Source organism: Sorex araneus, chromosome X (genome assembly GCF_027595985.1).
Source record: "Sorex araneus isolate mSorAra2 chromosome X, mSorAra2.pri, whole genome shotgun sequence".
NCBI lineage: Eukaryota > Metazoa > Chordata > Mammalia > Eulipotyphla > Soricidae > Sorex > Sorex araneus.
In genome coordinates this window covers 31,437,872-31,456,522 of record NC_073313.1, presented here as the reverse complement: position 1 = coordinate 31,456,522, position 18,651 = coordinate 31,437,872, and the positions used below count along the sequence as shown (strand labels likewise).

At 42.3% G+C, this 18,651-nt stretch overlaps 1 protein-coding gene across 9 annotated transcripts in view; it reads left to right on the top strand.

Annotated features, from left to right (window-relative positions):
* The first annotated feature begins 758 nt into the window (after positions 1–758).
* TAB3 (TGF-beta activated kinase 1 (MAP3K7) binding protein 3) overlaps positions 759–18,651 on the top strand; it is a 67,877-nt gene continuing 49,984 nt past the window's right edge. For 6 of the 9 annotated variants that reach the window (XR_008627364.1, XR_008627365.1, XM_055122368.1 and 3 more), the window contains exons 1-2: positions 759–897; positions 18,208–18,305. The gene's annotated coding sequence lies outside the window, so the exon portion shown is untranslated. The remainder of the gene's footprint in view (positions 898–18,207; positions 18,306–18,651) is intronic. The other 3 variants (XM_055122369.1, XM_055122367.1, XM_055122370.1) reach the window with 2 other exon arrangements.

The window sequence follows — 18,651 nt, the reverse complement described above, 5'->3', positions numbered from 1 at the left end:
TGCGTGAAAACAGGAGAGCGGGGGCTGACAGCTGGGACCGGGACCCCGCGCACGCAGCCGTGTACAGGTGCAGAAAGGATGCGCTCGGGTCACGGAAGCCAATCAACTCGAGGATGCACCGAGACTTCGCCCAGAATCACCGCAGACACGCAGGGCAGGGAAAAGGGACGGCTGGAGAACTCCCGGGGACGCCCAAAGTGTGTTGGCCATGCGGGGGGCTCTGGAAGGACCAAGCCTTCAGCGTAGCCTCTCACCGGGTCTCTTCCCAGGTCCCGCCCAACCCTTTCCCGGGTTTCGCTCCCGTTCCACCTCCTCCTCTTTCTCCGCCCCGCGCCTGAAGAGGAAACAAGTAAAACCCGGAGCGCCGGCTCCAGTTTCCTGGGGCTGCTCTGGGCATGCGTGGCCGCCCGGGCCGCACGCAGGTGCAGTAGCGGCCTGTGTAACCGGCACTGCCCATTTCCGGCATGGGGGCGCGTGTGCCCGCCGGCCCGCTCAGGCCACCCGCGTTGACCACCTTTCCCGCGGGCCCCCGCCCTCTGTCGAGCGTGGAAGAAGCCTCGCGAGATCGCGTTGGCCCGGCTCCCCGCGGCGCCATCTTTGTGCCTGGCGTGTGACGGCGCCTGCCGAGAACCTGGAAGTCGGCTTTTCGCGTGCCAAGTTCTCGCGGAGCCCGGATCCAGGAAATATAAGGCGGGCCTCAGTGGGAGGGACGCGCGCGGGGCGGAGGGAGGAAAGGGGGCGGCGGCGGCGGCGCTCACCGGATCCGGGCTCCGCGCGGCGCGCACCCGAGGGGGGGGTCGGGCGGGGAAGCGGCGCCGGCCCGGACCCCCCGCGGGAGCCGGCGGCAGACGTGAGGGCGAGGCGGCGGCCGCGGCCCCGGAGCGGCGGCGGCGGCGGGTGAGTGTCGACAGGAGGAGGCCCGGCACCTGCCCGGCCCCGGGCTGGCAGGGGTGTGGGGCTGAGGGTCGTGCCGGTCACCCCGCGCCGGGAGCGGTGGGCGTGTGCGCGACCGGCTGCGGGTGATCGGCGTTGGGGTGGGGGGGGGGGGCTGGGGGGGCGCGGCTCGGCCCGGTGCTGCGGCGGAACCCGGGAACGGCGGGACCGTCCGAGGTATGCGCCGGGCCTGGTGCCTTCGCGCCCGCCCCGGACGCCCCGGGAGGCCGACGAGAGAGGGAGTGGCCGGGGTGGGGGGCGGCGGGGGGACCCGGCTGGGGCTTGGCGCCCCCCCACCCCCGGCGCGGAGAGAGAGGATGCCGTCCTTCCCTCGCGGGTCCCGGGACCCTGCGGGAGAGCGAGCAGCTGCGGACGGCCTCGAACCTGGGCGCGGCGGCGTTCAGGGCTGGAGGGGGAGCGAAGCCGCCCCACGGCGGGGGCTGTTTCGGGGGGCTGGAGACGCGGGCCAGGTGCGGGCCAGGTCCGCGGGAGTCGCAATCGTCGTTGCAAGGGCGGGGGGGGGGGCGCTGATCGCCCGCAGGTTGCGGGGAAGGGGGCACCGCGGAGCAAACAGTGTCCACGCTCATTTAAAGATCGCAGGCTCGGTCCTCTGAGGTCCAGCAGCAGATGAGAGTTATTCCCAGCTGGAGTTCGGGAGTTGCGTGCCCTGTGCCAGCTCATTAAAGCGCATGAAAGCAGTGTTGTGTGTGTGTGTGTGTGTGTGTGTGTGTTGCAGGGGGGGGGGTGGCAAGGTGGCGTGTCGAGTGAGCTGCCCAGCAGATCAGAAGTTCATGCTGTCGAAGTGTTAAAAATATCAAAGCAGGTCTCTTCTGCCGGGGACGGGCTTTCTGTTGCAATTGTCTTCAGAAGAGTGTTACCTTTGGTCCAGACAGGGTTTGTCAAATCCATCTGTTCTGGGGGGTTGTCAGGCAGACCGTATTCCTGGCGCGGGGCAGAGTTCCTTCTGGGATGAGAGCGGAAAAAGAACGAGTGGGAAAGACCAGTTGAACGGAGTGCAGTTCCTTGGCATGCTCTTTCGTTTGAGAGGGTTCGGGGGTTTGACTTTTATTTTTTTGTTTCCCTTTTTTTGCGTTGCAAATGTTTTGTCATACTAGGGCAGAGCATGCATATGAAAGCAGCATGTTGATTAAGAAATGGAGTTGGAAGTGACTTTTAATTTACCACTGCGTTAAATTGTAGAGGGCATCAGCATCTATAAAAAGTTTTATCATGGTTTCTTTTGGGGAACGGTAGAAGAATACAAACATATTCACATACATCATTTAAAATCTGTGTGTGGTCTAAGGTTTTCCGTCTTGAGCTCTCCTCCAGCTAGCTCATAGCTTCTCCCTCTCCGCATGTCAGTGTAATAAAAGCAAAGGTTAGTCCTGAGTGAAAGTAAATATTCAAATCTGCAGGTTTCATCTTTACCTAGATACCACGGTGTCCTGTCCCCCCTGAATTTATCCCCCATGTGTTTGACGGATCTTCTCAGCTACAGATCTGAGGTTTGGAATGGTTCGTGGTTGTGTGTTGCAGTGAAGGAGTAAAAGACTAAATATTTTCAGGAACTAGGCTTGGTGGGTTGCATGTTTGCATTTAATCCTGGTAGCTACCTCCCGCTGAAGAGAATGTCAACCTTGTTGGACAGATAATGACACTAACCTCCAGCCTCCCGCAGCACTTGGCTGAGAAGGTTACAAAGCTGGTAAATTGCAGCGCTAGCTCTGAAAATCATGTGTCTTGTTCTAGAATATGCACTTTCTACTGTACTCTGCACAAATTTATGTGCTGACTGAGACAAATTTTATGATCATGAACATTTTAGTTACCAAAAAAAAAACCTTTTAAGTCTCTTGATAATCTTGAAAGCATTTTAGTGGCCTTGCCTAAAGCTAGAGTTGTTTTCTTTCTTTTCTGATAATGGTTAAGTTCTAACTAGAGGTAACATACTACTACAAGTCTCTTGATTTTCAAGGCCTTTGAGGAGCCAGTGACTAGCTGAGTTTCAGCTGTTTTCAGTACTTTTGCCTCTAGATTCAGCATGTTCAAAATACTTGAATGATCAAAAGATATTCTGTTTACTGTGGTCCTGCATAGCTTTCCAGGTTACATTGCTAATTGAAACACTGGTTATAGAGTTTTGAATTTGCCTTTTCATGGCTTGGAGATATCCGCATATTCACCCATCCACCTAAGCAACTGCACCCAGAGCACTACACCACTTTCTTCTCTTTCGTACAGAAATTTCAGACCCACTGCATCATTTGCAGGAAAGGTGGCAGCTTTTGCAGGATAGCCAGCGTAAACTCACATGGGGCTGGGAACTGAAAGCCTTTATGGGTTCCCAGACAGCAGCGGAGATGTCAGTGAAACAGCAGGCACATCTTGCCAGTGCTTGGCCATTGGTCACTTTTGTTCTCCAGTCTCTGCTCTTGCATCTTTGATGTGCTGCTAGGCTTGCCATCTGGGCCATTATCTCTGCTTAAGGAAGTTCAACTGGAAGAGAAGCTGCTGAAATTTAAAAAGGGGGGAAAGGATGCCAAACTGGCACCCGTTCTCTAGCAGGCCATTTGGTTTGGCTTACCTGTTGAATTAATTATCCCTGGCAGAATGTTCAAGAAAAGTTATGGAATTTGGAATTTGCTCTTCCATCTTTTAAGAAATAAATGGTTTGGGAGGCCTTCGGGTAAGTAGCCTTGTCTTATGAAAACGTGGTCATTAGAGGCATAAGATAAAGAAGTTTCTGAGTTTCTCAGGACACATCTGTGTATGCACATGTTATATGGAGAGTTTTTTTGTCAGGGGCACACCTGACTGTGCTCAGGGCTTACTCCTGGCTCTGCACTTGGGGATCACTCCTAGTGGTGCTTAGGGGGAACCATATGGAGTACCAGTGATCCAAGCTGGGTTGGCTAAATGCAAGACAATGGCCCTGCCTCCTGTACTATCTCTCTGACTCCAGGAAGTTTGAGCTTTGCTTTAAAGCTTTGGAGACTTGATGGACAATCTTTGGTTGAATGAGCAAGTTTTTCATTATAGTTAAACTTTCAAGAAAGTGTTCAATATACTTATTTAGGAAAGATATGGTATTTGGACTGTTAGGTTAGAAAAAATTAACCTGTCATAGTTGGAGGGACATTATAGGGGTTAAGGCATTTACCTAGCAAGTGTCTGACCCCAGTTTGATACCTCCACTCATCCCCAAGCACAACGGGGTGTGGTCTCAGACCCTCACCCCAAAATGAAGCAAATGAAACTGTAACTTGAGTGTACACCCAGAAAAAAAAATCTTCATTGAAATGATTATGCTGTCACTATAGAAGAAGAGATATAGGGTAATTGTCTCTTTTATTTGGAGGCTTATTTTTATACCTTCTGTATCATAAACCCCTATTTATTACCATGATGACAAATGCAGATTTGTCTACAAGTGAATTGGATGTGATAAAATATTTGGAACTGTCAAACTAAATCCTAAATACTTAAGTGCGTTTATTATAGTTCAATTCATTGGCACCTCAATTTGTCCAACACTCTAGCTTGTCACTTCCCTTCAGCTTCCAATTGCTCTCCTTCCATCCTTTCTGACACTGTCCTTGACATTGCCTGGAACCTTCCCTTAGTTCTGAGCTGGCAGTAAAGTGTGAGGTCAGTGACACTCCTCTAAGTCATCTCCCATTCTCTGAGTTGTGCTCCGGGAAATCAGGACGGATCCAGATAAGACCCCTTTACTCATCTGTTCTTCCATGGACAGGAGAATGAGAGTAGCCAGCGTGAGGGTCAAAGTGTCAAGGCCTTTCCAGGATTTCTCTTTCGTTTTTATCTTTCTCCTAATTGTTAAGAAGGGCTGTAAGGCCCACCAACTTTGGGGACAGAACCACAGACAGGGTCCCTTGGACCTCTTTAGCAACCCCCCACCCACTAACCCGCACACTTTTCCTTGCTTTTAGCCACCACCGAACCTCAAGCCTGTCTTCTCACCCAAGTATGTCTTACCTTCTGGAACCTTCTCCCACCTCAGCTGTACTTTTTTGTCCTCCAAACCTAGAAGCCTAAGGTTCTGCCACCAGCCCCCTCCATCCCAGTGTGCTTCCTCCTCTCTGCTTGCCTGGGAAGCCTGGTTTTCTTATTCTGGAGAAGCCCAGACACCCAGAATTGGGGGGTTTGTTTAGCTTTTACCCTAACTTGAATGCTGAGTAGGTTTTTCCATAGAAGCATTATCTATGTAGATTTATTATTTCTAAATTATGGCTATTTATGCTTTTGTAGCCTTGGTTTGAAAACCTGGTACACAGATCTTTGTTTTCTGGAAAGGCAAGTTCTGAGGTTCAAGTAGACAATGAAAATCAGCTTTGAGTTCCAGATTTTGCTGGGGGGTGTGCTTTTAGATACTCAGATGATAGGGAGGACTCCTTTTGCCGTCTGAAATTAAACAATTTGTGTGGGTCAGATGAGTTTGGGGAAGATAAACCTTTTTTAGATTGTTAGAGATGAATTTGTGGATTTGGCTAGCTTTGAAATGCAATTGAAATACATCCCACCCCAGATTAATGTTCATCGTTAAGGCAGATGTTATAATGTTGTGGAAAGAACTAAGCTTTGTTGTTCAATGAATATCACCGTTAATTGTTGCTGATTTGGAACTTTCCAAGGGTGTTAGAATTCTTGCAGTTAATTTACCCTAGTTTACCTATCAGTAAACATAGACAGTGTGTTTATTTTACCTGAAGATTTTTAAATAGTTTTATTAGTCTGTTGTGAAGTAGTATGCTGCCACCACTGTTTGTAGTGTTCAAACAAATGAGGGACTTCAAATGATGAATGTAAAGCAAAATGCATTTAAAATCTGTCCTCCATAAATGTATTTAGTCTTAGTTTGGTTCAGAGACATCTAATAAAAGGCAAGGTGGGTTCTTTAAAAATGTTAAAACTACTCTTTTTTCAAAAATAAATTTGAGTACATATCCTGTGTTCATTTTTACTTTATCATGTTATTACAGTCAAGAATGCAATGGCTAAAAACATGATCTCTAGGGTAAAATGCTGAAATGTTAAGTCTTAACTTTTGACACTAACTCTGATCTTAGACTGGTTGCTTAATCTGTGACCTGTTTCCTGGTTTTTGAAAGTAGGGCCAGTGTAATATGTACCTCACAGGATTTTTGTGAGGATTAAGTGAACCGAGTATGTATAGTATTTAGAGTATGTTTGGCAATGGCATATGCTCAAAAGGAGTTTTCATTTTTTTACATTATTATTGTCTTTATTACTGTTGTTAATGCTTTGGCAAGTTTCTGAGACAACACCAACTTTGAAGCATGTGTGTAAGAAAATCAGACATTTTCAGTGGGTGCTAGGGAGAATGATATATTAAATTTTAGATACAATCCAAAATTGGCCGTAGTGCAGGAAATTCATAAAATCCTAAGCTGATTTTTTCAGTGGCATCATTCCTTTTAAGTATAAGGAACCATGTCACTTTGTTATATGCACAAAACTGGATTGTTTGATAACCACAATGTCTTCCTAAACTTTTTTTTTGTTGCTTTGATAAAGCTAGAGTACATGTGAAAGTAGACTCAATTTCTAGAGTCATTTGCAGGACATTTTTCTTTCTAGGAATCACCATTTCCCCACAGAAATAATGCCTTCAGATTCCTAGCCCAACATATCTGAATTTGAAGACTGATAATACTGTAAAAATGTAAATTCAATGTAAAAGCTAGCACAGTGTCTCACAGAGAACAGGCACCCGGTGGACTGGATACTGACACTGTGAAGATGGGGTGGCGGGGTCACATTTTTTCCTAATCTAGCAAGGACTTCCAAACCTTGGGCAGCTTTCTTTGGTAGAGGCTGAATAACAGTGTAGTGGGACCTGAACTTAAGAAGGTAGGAGATTTTTCTAACTTGGGCTTCTCAAAGGCTGCATACTAAGTGGTTGTCTTGAAATCACTGTTTCATCCCTTACAAAACTGTTCTGTAAATGGTAGTTATAAATAAACACTGCCTGTCCTACATGTGTTTGTGAGCACCTGGCCCTTAGGCGAGGGCATTCGAAATGTTATATAGTTATTGAGCTCTATTGCGTTAGGATCTCTGCAATACCTGTTTGGCTGTCTAGTACCCATAACTATCACTATCACTATCATCCTGTTGATCCTCGATTTGCTTGAGTGGGCCCAGTAACATCTCCATTCAATTGTAACCCTGAGATTTTAGCAGCCTCTCTTTACTCGTCCTTCCCAACGGTGCCACATTAGAGGCTCTTTCAGGGTCAGGAGAATGAGACCCATCATTGTTACTGTATTTGGCATATGAATACGCCAGGGGGAGCTTGCCAGGATCTCCCGTGTGGGCAGGAAAACTTTCAGTAGCTTGCCAGGTTCTCCAAGAGGGAGAGCTGTAGGATAACATTGGGTTTGTTCTTTCAGCCTTGCCACAGGGAACTTAGTTTACCTTAAAGCAATGTCCTTTCTGTATGGACACAGGAAGACAGTTAATATTATGCTTTGTAACTTGGGAGCTGATTGAGTCCAATAATATTTACTCTTGTGCATTTGCTTTCTCAACTCAATTGCCCTTAGTTCCTAGCACCTCAAAAGCAGGGTCCCGATGTGGGACAGAATGGACCCAGGGAAAGCTGTGAGCTACCCTGGCATCAAAATGGGCCAGGCCAAAGCACCACAATACCCAACTATAAGTTGAGAGCATGGTCATAGACAAATGCTGTCATGATCCAGAAGTAAAGACGAGACTAGGACCCTGCTGGGGTTAGGAAGACTAACCTGGCCTGAGGACTGTGGTCTGGAATATATAGTGAGATGTCCTCAGGAAGAACCAAACTTTAAGTTTGATATGTCTCTTACTGTGCTTATTCAGAATGACATTGCTAGAAATATTAGAAGTAAATTAACTATAACTAATTAAGTGGATTACTAACTGAGGAAAGAAGAAAGCAGCACACCCTGGGTGGGATCCTGCCCTTAAGCGAGTCTCCTAGTAATCTGGAGTAATCTCTTTAGATGAGATTTTGTTAGTCTCCTGGAGGAGTGGTCTTACTCCTCTATTATACTTATATAGGATTGTTTTCCCTTTCCACTGAGGAATGGTTTTATAACTTTTATTTTCATCCCTGTCTAATTAAGCATCTTCTTTGGTAGGGGGTAGGATGGAGGGGCAGAGAGATTGGGCGACTTTTCTGGAGTTTATTTAGTAGACCTTGTACAGATTACACATTAAAGATACTGACTATGGACGTTTGATTGGGTCAGAGTTGATATACAGACTTCTCTACTCTTGGTGATTCTTGCTAAGTCAAGCTTTTTATTTTGGAGTCATTTTAAATTTGTATAAAAGTTGCAAAGATTGTGCAGAGTTCCTGTATACCCTTTACTCGAGTATATAATACCACAGTACATTTGTCAAAAGTATTTTGATTTCATTCTTTTTTAGTAATGTTCTATTTCTGTTCAAGAATTCCGTCCAGTATATTGTGTTACATTTAGTTTTTAAGTAATTTTAATCATATTTGTTGAAGACCTTCAGCTTTTTAATGACAGGATTTTTGTGGCTATAAACTGCTTGATTTAAGTTTTCTACAGGTCCTCAAGAAGCCAGCTGTTTCCCCTTGAGGACAGTAAGTCCAAGAAATCATCTTGGCACTGAATTTAATAGTGTAAATCAAAGGAGAGGCATGTAGTACTAGGAGGAACACGGTGGGGCTGAAGTGAATGCTAAGGCTTTTTAAAAATAATTTAAAATTGTCTTCAAAAGGACTAAAAGGGGGCCTGAGTGATAATGGGCTAAGCGCATGCTTTGTGTGCAGGAGGTACAAGTTTGACCCGACCCCAGGCACTGCTTGATATGGGTCAGCCCCTTAGTCCCCCAGGAGTCAGGGGGTTGTTTTATGTATTTGCTTTTGATAAATTTAATTTCAAAATAGCAGATAATTCTCCCTTTCCGTAATACTAAGGCTAATGGAAAGCATGCTTCTTATTGGATATAGAAGCTAAGAGGAATAAACTAGGAGAAATTAATTTTTGTACTTATAACAATAATTGATTTAATAAAATGAAATATTTAGTGCTATGATTTATTCTCAGTAATTTAGAAAGATTTTTTATATGTAATTTTCATTTGGAGGGTCTCAATTTTTAAAGTTTTTTTTAGGGACTACAAGTGCTATAGATACCCTAGTCACTGTAAACTATCACATGCATCTGAAATTGGATGTCTGTTCAAGTCATTCTGTAACGTAAACAGAAAGTTATCTATTAGGTCGCACATATGAACTTTACTCTTAGAAAGCCTTATCTTTTCTGCCCCAGAAATAGTTTTTGGCTATTAGTCATGGTGGGCAAAAATTTTAATTTTGAGCTGATGTCACTTGGATGAAAATATTTCAGTTGGGCATGGCATGTTTTGAAAGATATAGCCAGTAAACTCACTCTTAGTGGAAATTCTGTAAAATTTACAGCAAATTGGGAGAGGAGAGGGTAAATTTAATTAAATAGCTTCTGATTGTTTTTACTTATTGAGAACTTCTTATATCTGAATAAATCAACCTCAAGGGACCTTGGTTTCTTCATTTGGAATATTAGGAAATTTGACTAGGTGTGTGAATTTATTAGTCCATTTTTAGTCTACTTTTGAGATTTAAAGGTTCTCTAAGATCAAGTTGTCTAAGAAGTAGTTTTTGGTTATTTAATAAACACTAGTCACTAAGTCTAGATGTATGTATCTTTTGGAGTTCAAATAGTTTCAGACCAATTTTCTTGTATGTTTGAGAGTTTCTAGTTGACACCTCTGTGAATCTATTTTGGTAGTTAGCAGGTTGTCTTAAAATACCGGCTTTTCCAGTCTTTGTTAGTTACTTGGTTTGTGTGCTTTAGTCTGAAAAAATAGACTTCAATATTTTGCTCTCCTATTCCCTAATGACTACTAGAACAGTGCTATTCCTTCACAGGTTAGAAATTTATTGAAGTTACATCTATATGCAGAAAGTATTATTAATAGTGAACAGCTCAAAGTTTTTTCGCTGAGCACATTTCTGTACATGCACCGACATCAGGAAAGTGAATACCATTTCCCTAACTTTCTGTTGGTCTGGGGCCTATACCTGGCAATGCTCCCAGCTAGGTTTTGAGGGTTACTCCTGGAGATGCTCTGGGGACCAGTGTAGTGCCAGGGATTGAACCAGGGACCCTAACATGGCAAAACATGCAGTCCAGTCCTTTGAGCTATATCTGCTGTCTCTAAGGATTTTCTCAGTCACAAAGTGTTTATTTTTCTTTTTAAAGATGAAATTGACATATAACATAGTTTTAGGGATATAATAACTAATTATATATTTATAATTATTATTAAATGATCATCACAATGAGTATAGTCAGCATCCTATACCATACAGTTAGTTTTTTTCCCTTATGATAAAAATTTTAAGATTTATTCTTGGTAATTTTCAGACACACAACACAGTATTTTTAACTCTAGTCCCCCATACATTACATTCTCAGTGATTTATTTATTTTATAGTTGGAATTTTGTACTTTTAACCCCCTTTCAGTTGCTGCCCCTTCACCTTTCCAGTAACCACGTCTTTTTTCATTATCCATGAGCTCATTTTTATTTTTCAGATTCCACATATAAGTGAAACCACACAGTATTTATCTTTTACTGATTTATTTTACTTAGCATAATGCCTTCAAGGCCCATCCATGTCTTTTTTTGCAAAGAGCATGATTTTTATTCTCTTTTCTAAATGGATAATATTTACATACAAAGGCCATGTTTTCTGTATTCATTCATTCAAGGGATGTTGTCATTCTTGGTTTTTGTGAATAATGTTGCTTGGGAATGAATATATCTCTTTAAGACTGATATCATTTCTTTGGCTAGCTACTCAGAGGTGGAATTGCTGGATCACATGGTAATTCTACTTTAAATATATATATTTTTGCTTTTTGGGTCACACCCAGTGATGCACAGGGGTTACTCCTTGCTTTGCACTCAGGAATTACTCTTGGCGATGCTCGGGGATCACATGGGATGCTGGGAATCGAACCTGGGTCGGCTTCGTGCAAGGCAAAAGCCCTACCCACTGTACTATCAGTCTAGCCCCTACTTCAAAGAATTTTGAGAAGCCTCCGTACCCTCTTCCATAGTAGCACTGTCATCCTGTTGTTGATCGATTTGCTCAAGTGGGCATCAGTAACGTTTCCATTGTGAGACTTGCTACTGTTTTTGGCATCCCACCCACATGGCAGAGCCTGGCAAGCTACCCGTGGCATATTCGATATGCAAAAACAGTAACTCTTCCATAGAAGCCATACCAATTCTTGTGTCCACCAACGCTCTATAAGGAGTCCCTTTTCTTTTTGTCATCACTAGTGCTTGTTATTCCTTTTTTGTATAGATAGTCTTTTTGATACCAGGTAATAAAACATACTCATTATGGTTTTGATGAATTCCTTTTCATGTACCTGTTGGCCATCTCCATGTTTTCTTTGAAGAGTAGTACAGTTCAGAGCGTCTGCTCATTTTGAAATCATACTATACATTTGTTTGTTATTATGTTTTATATTTTGAATACTAATCCTTTATTAGTTACGTGATTTATATATATTTTCACTCCTCCTATAGGTAGATTTTTCATTTTGTTTAAACCACATTATTATCATTATGGTCATATAAATGTCATGATGCTTAAAACTGGAGCAAGTTCTTCTATCTTGTCCTTGAAGGACGTCCTGACCACTCATTGCCCTTTACATTTTTGTATGAGTTTTAGTGTCTCTTAGTATTTTCCACATTGTCTTCCCTCAACCCCCAATCCATTGGGATTTTGAGTGATTTTGCATGAATATATATAGAGCAGTTTGGGGAGAAATTTATCTTTATTATACTTTCTTTAAAAAAATTTTGTTTGCTTTTTGGGCTCTACCCAACAGTCCTTGGCTACTTTTATCTCGTTGCGAAAGAATTCCTCTTTGGTTGCCATGCAGTGCCAGGGATCAAACCCGTGTCGAGGTCGACTACATGCAAGGCAAGCTTCTTAACCGCACTTGCTACTTAGTTCTTTTTTTCTTTTTTTTTTTTTTGGTTTTTGGGTCACACCCGGCGATGCACAGGGGTTACTCCTGGCTCTTCACTCAGGAATTACCCCTGGTGGTGCTCAGGGGACCATATGGGATGCTGGGATTAGAACCCGGGTCAGCCACGTGCAAGGCAAACGCCCTACCCACTGTGCTATCGCTCCAGCCCCACTTGCTACTTATTTCTTTACCCTCATCTCCTCATCTTATTTTTTAATGCTGAATCAAACTGCATTCCATGAACAAACCCAATTTTGTTATTATTATTTGACTTTGGTGCTTTTTCTTTCCTTATTTTACTTAGAAACTTGTGACCTTTATTCTTCCCTCCGCCCTGTCTTTATTTATTTATTTTTCGCTATTTATTTATTTATTTATTTATTTATTTATTTATTTATTTATTTATTGCTTTTTGGGTCACGCCTGGCTCTGCACTCAGGAATTACTCCTGGTGGTGCTCAGAGGACCATATGGGATGCTGAGAATCGAACCCGGGTCGGCCGCGTGCAAGGCAAACGCCGTACCGCTGTGCTATCGCTACAGCCCCGACCTTTATTCTTTTGAATGAGAATGGCCTCTAATTTTGTTTTCTCCTACAGTCCTCGTCAGGTTTCAGTGGCCTTGAAAATTGAGTTTGGAATACACCCACGCTTTGTACTCTGGGCTTTCGCACTGAAGTTTATTTCTTATTTACATGTATGAATTCAGCAGGGAAGAAATTTAGAGTTAGAATTCCCTTGTGATAAAGCTTTCAAATAAAATAGTATATACTTCAGTTTTATTTCATCTTACAAACATTTGATAATTCTTATGTTTATTAAAAGTGTCCATCTGGGAGTGGTGCATAAAATGCTATCATTAACAGTATTGTAAAGCATGATGCCTAAAATAAAAGTAAAGTCCATCTGGGGGAGGAGAGATGGAAAACCATGAGAAGCCCAGGTTCTGCCCCTCACCTGGCACTGTATCATCCCCTCTGTACAGCCAGAAGCAACCCCTGAGCACTGAGCCAGGAGTATCCCCAGAGTACTTCTAGCTGTGTACCCTAAAATAAAAACAAAAATATTCATCTGAATTTTCAGATGTGTTTGCATTATAATTTTCCTCCTCACATATTGTCCACAGAGTCTTTGTGATGGTCCCATTTATTTATTGTTTTGTTTGTTTAGGAGCCATACCTGGTTGTGCTTAGGGCTTACTCCTGGTTTTGAGTAGCGATCACTGCTGATGGGGTGTGGGGTCCATATGGGGTGCTGGGGATCAAACTCAAGTTGGCCTCAGGCAAGGCAAGTGTCCTATCCAATGTATTGTCGCACAGCCCCAATTTTTTTAATCTCTTTGAGATGTTAACTATATATCACCCATTTAAAGTGTACAATTATTTGTGTTTTTTAGTATATTCAGGGTTGTGCAAGCATCTTTACAGTTAATTTTAGAAAATTTTCATCACCCCCAAAAGAAATGCAATACCGATTAGCAGTAACTCCTTATTTTTTCCAGCCCCTCCCCCACCATCGACCCAGAGCAATCACCAGTCTTTCTGTCCCTTCACAGTTATTATAAAATTTTCATATAACTTGAATTGTGCAATATGATTGTGTAGCCTGGAGTCTTAGCATAATGTTTTCCAGGTTCACCTCTGTGATAACGTGTTCAGGTGTCTCATTTCTAATTCTATTGTGTAGATACACCACGCTTTAGTTCCTTATTCATTAATTGTTGAACATTGGTGCTGTTTTCACTTCTTGGCAATTTTAATACTGCTGGCAGTGCTCATGAGACCATGCAGTGTAAGGGATCAAATTGTGCTTGTCTGCGTGCAGGACAAACACCCCAACCTATGTACTGTCTCTCAGTTTGTTGTTGTTTGTCTCCCAGGCAGTGCTCAGGGGCCGCAGGCCTCTCGTGGCAGCCTGGGTACTCAGCCAGCCAGACTGGAGTAGTCACTGGGTAATTCACTGCAGTGCTGGGGACCACCAGCATGGGGAGCTTTGTGCATTGCGGTTCAAGCACAGGTCCCACCATATGCGTGACCCTGATTGTTAAGTTATCTACCCAGCCGCCAGTATCACATTTTTGTTCCACCAAATTTGTATTTCTCTTTCTTTTGTTTAATTTTATATCAGTTTTCCTGTTCTAGTTCAGCTATCACAATTCATTTTAATTCATTTTTTATTTATCACTTTAATATGTATATAGTACTTATAGTGTAGTATGGATGGATACTTTTTTGTTGTTGTTGTTGTTGCTTTTTGGGTCATACCCAGCAATGCTCTGGGGTTACTCCTGGCTCTGCACTCAGGAATTACTCCTGGCGGTGCTCAGAGGACCATATGGGATGCTGGGAATTGAACCCAGGTCGGCCGTGTGCAAGGCAAACACCCTACCCGCTGCACTATTGCTCCAGCCCCTGGATTGATACTTTTAGAATACTTTTGGTTAAGCAAAGTCATTTAAAAAAACTTCAGTCTTTTAAAAATATATGTATTTATTTATTTAGACTTTTTGGCCACACCCAGCGATGCTCAGGGTTTACTCCTGGCTCTTCACTCAGAATCACTCCTGACAGTGCTCAGAGGACGATATGGGAAACTGGGAACTGAACCCAGGTCGGCCTCATGCAAGACAAATGCCTTACCCGCTGTTCTATCATTCTGGTCCCCAAAACTCCTCAGTTCTATTCACATGCTCCTGGCATTCAGTTCTGTAATTTATTGTAGCACTGTCGTCCTATTGTTCATCGATTTACTAGAGCGGGCACCAGTAACATCTTCATTGTGAGACTTGTTGTTACTGTTTTTGGCATATCGAATATGCCACGGGGAGCTTGCCAGGCTCTGCTGTGCAGGTGCAATACCAGTAGCTTGCTGGGCTCTCTGAGAGGGAACGAGGAATTGAACCCGGGTCGGCGACGTGCAAGACAAACACCCTACCCGCTGTACTGTTGTTCCAAAAGCTGTACATATTTATATGACAGTGGGTTTGGAGATAAGGTTTTGACTCTCTTTTGAATATCACAAAGCATTATGCAGTCAACATACCATTTGATGTTTCACATGCTTGTTTATACTTTCAGAGTTATTCTTTCCTGCACCTGTGGCCTTCTGCACTTTAAGAAAACAATATATTTTTCCCAACTGTTACTTGTCTTCAGTGTCTAGGCTTTGTTTTGTGTAGCTATGTTGTTTTGTGTATTTTTATTAAAAGGCTACATTTTATGTGTGAATAAGCAAAAATAACTACCCTCAGCTGGAGTACACTGTAGGAGTCCTGGGGTTCAGTCCCTGTCACCACATCACCACATGGTTCCCCGAGACCCCCCAGGTGTTTCCAACCCCTCCCCTTATAGAGATTACTAGTTACCCTATTACTCAACAGCATTTTAAGACTCATCAAACTTGAAAATGGACATGTTTATTGTATTAAAGTTTCACTTGAAACCTATGGGGCCAGAGAGATAATACAACATGTAGAGTGCTTGTCTTGCATGCAGCCAACTCAGGTTCGACCGCTGGCACCTGCTAATGCCCCCTTCATGGGACACTCAGGACATGAAATCTCATTTAATTGATATTGAAACTGGGATGTCTAATATCAACTAAATTTTTATCCCCTCATAAAATTATGTTTTCTCTTTTGGCGTATCAGTTTGTAGAAATGTCTGTCTGTCTTTATGAAATAGAAAAAATGCTATTCAGGTATGATTTCTAGTTTTGGTGCTATCCAAGAGCTGTCAGACAACCTCACTGCCTTTGGTGTGTTTGTGTTTTGTTTGGGAGCCACACTGGGCTGTGCTCAGAGATCACTCCTGGCTGTACCATATGGGATGCTGGGGATCAAAGCAGGGTCTCCATGTGCAAGACAAGTGCCCCACTTGCTGTACTCTCTCTCACAATACCCTGACTGTGGTATTTCCCTAATTACAATTCTTTTCATTCTCTGTGAATTCCTGTAACTACATTCTGATGTGTGATAGGTGTGTGATTAGCAAAGGATTTGGAAACAGGGCCCAGGAGAGGTTAAGTAGTTTGTCTCGGGTCCCACACCAGATGAATGGCATGCTTATCTGTGCCTATCGCATCACTTTACTTGAGGTATTGTGGCTTGTTTCTGCTTGCCTATAGATGGCCACTGACTTCTGAGTTTTGTCATATATTATGTTTTCGTCTTTCTAGAAACCATATACGATAACCTCATGACTCATGTCCTGAAGGTTGAGACAATTGGGGAATTATTCCTGGATAACCTATCTTCACTGCACCACTCCTCCCATTTCTAGAACATGGTCCCACTGGCTCTGGAATTTACCAACTCCTCTGCACTATTGCAAAGGTTCTTTTGAAAAAAAAGTGTGACTAGTTCTTTCTTATCCTCACATGGACTGTCCCTCAGCATCCCCTTTCCATGTCTCAATTTTTAGAAATTTTCCAGTTCTAGTTTTCTTTCTGTGTTTACCTTCTGTCTTGTCCCTCTTTGGGTTAAACTTCATAATGGGCTATTTTATGTAGTGCTTTCTTCCTCTAATCACTGTTAATAAGATTCTAGCCGAGAGGTTTCCAAACTTGCTTGCCCTACTACCCTCTTTTCAGAAATACAAAAGTAACTTAGCACCCTTCAGGAAATCCACCTCGTTTTAGAGCTTTCTAGTGCCCCCTCATTGCACCCCCCTCATAATTCCAGCACACTCCCGGAGAAGTAATAATTACCCACTTTGGGATGGACTGTGCAGTCCAAATCTTCTTTACTCTGATCCCCTGAAACATAAGGAGATACATCATACTTGTGGCATCAGTGATCATAACAGCAACCCTGGGAATTATACTCCGTATATGGGCTTGTGCTGGAGTCCAACTCATGACCTCCTGCTCAGGCATGAATTCATACCCCTGAGCCACATCTCTGAATCCTAAACAGTTCTTTTATATTAATTTTTTGATTCTTTAGAGGGTACAAAACTGAAGCCTCCCTTTTAACCTAATGATTTTCCGATCCGTTGATACTATTGGATGGATTAGTTGTTGTAAAATTTTAATTTTTTGTCACTTCTACTATTATTAGGTGAAATTTTTCTGTGGGAGAAATTTTTTCTCATTCACTTGTGCTAACCTTATTTAGATATACAGTTCTGAAGACTCTACTTTTCTCTTGAGCTAATGAGACTATTATTTCCCTAAGACTTTTGATAAATTACTTTCCTTTCTTCTTGAATATGTTATTAATTTTTTCCAGTTTTATTGAGAAATAATATCACCATGTAAATTTAAGGATTACAGCACAATGGTTTATGAAATGATTCCCACAGTAGGTTCAAGTAAAACCCATTTTCTCATATAGCTCATATAGCTTTTCATATAAAAAGAAAAGAAAAAAGGAAAAAAATGTTCTTGTGACAAGAATTCTTGAATTTATTCTATCAACTTTTCTGTGCATCTTATAAAAGTATTAAAGTTATTGTGTTGTATGTTATTTCCTTATTATAAACTCAATTATAAAGAATTACTCTCAAATGGTGGGTTAGTGATTTTTAGGTGGGGATGGGAGAGATTTTCCAAGTCTCTCAGATTTAGGGAAGCCCTGATTGTTGAGGGGTGGCATATGAGTAGGAGTAAAAAAAAATAACTATATACCTTTTCTACTGTTGAATTTTGCAGTAAGGGAACAGTGTTCAGTGTAAGGCATGAAAATTTTCTTTATTCACCAGAGTGTAAGTCAAACTCAGTAGGAAGTCATTTAAATGTAATGACCTATGGCCCTTAAAAGTGCTTCTGCACGGTTTTGTAATGAAGCTTATTAAAATGTAATGACTAGTGTATCAAGGGGGAGCTACAATGGGGTGGATACTTGCAGCTAAAGTTCCTTTCGCTAGCTTTTTCTAAAAGCAAAAACTCAGAAAAACTTCCCTCTGCTGTTGCCAGCTCTACCTTAAGCATAAATGGTGACATCAAAACAGCTTGGGACAGGGCAGCTGGGGAACTCAGACCATTTCCTGTTAGTATGTCGGTATGGATCAAATGGACACTTTTGTCACTGAAATTGCAGGCAGTAAAAGTATACAAATGGTGACTTCTTTTTCATGACCATTTTTCAATACAATTCACGGATCACCTGTTGGTGCTGTCACTTTTAAACCTTTTAATAGTTTGCATATTATCTCTTTTTGGTCTTTAATTTTTAGGGCAGTGCCTTCTAGCATTTTCAAGATTTTCACCGTGATTTGTGTGTCAGACTGGAGAAGGAATCTTAGTTGAAGTTTCACCAATTGAAAAATTGTAGGTAAGTGTCTGTATATTCCTGTAGTTATATCAGAACACAAAAATTTTGATTAATATGAATCTATATTGTTAATTTGTTCATCTACTTTATTCTTCCCTATTCCTTTTATTTAAGATCATGGATGAAAAAAATCGGTATGTTCTAAAAATGTTTTAGAACCTAAGCAAATTCCATAAACAATTAGTTTACTATTAGAAACCAGCAGGAAATGGAAGGATAAGTTAGCAGTGGATTTAGAATAAAAGGGACCTGCCAATCCTTCACAGAGATCCCAGACCTCCAGAGGTTGATCTGGTAGAGCATGAAAGACCTTCCCCAAGGACCAGAGAGAAAGAGTTCAGTGGGC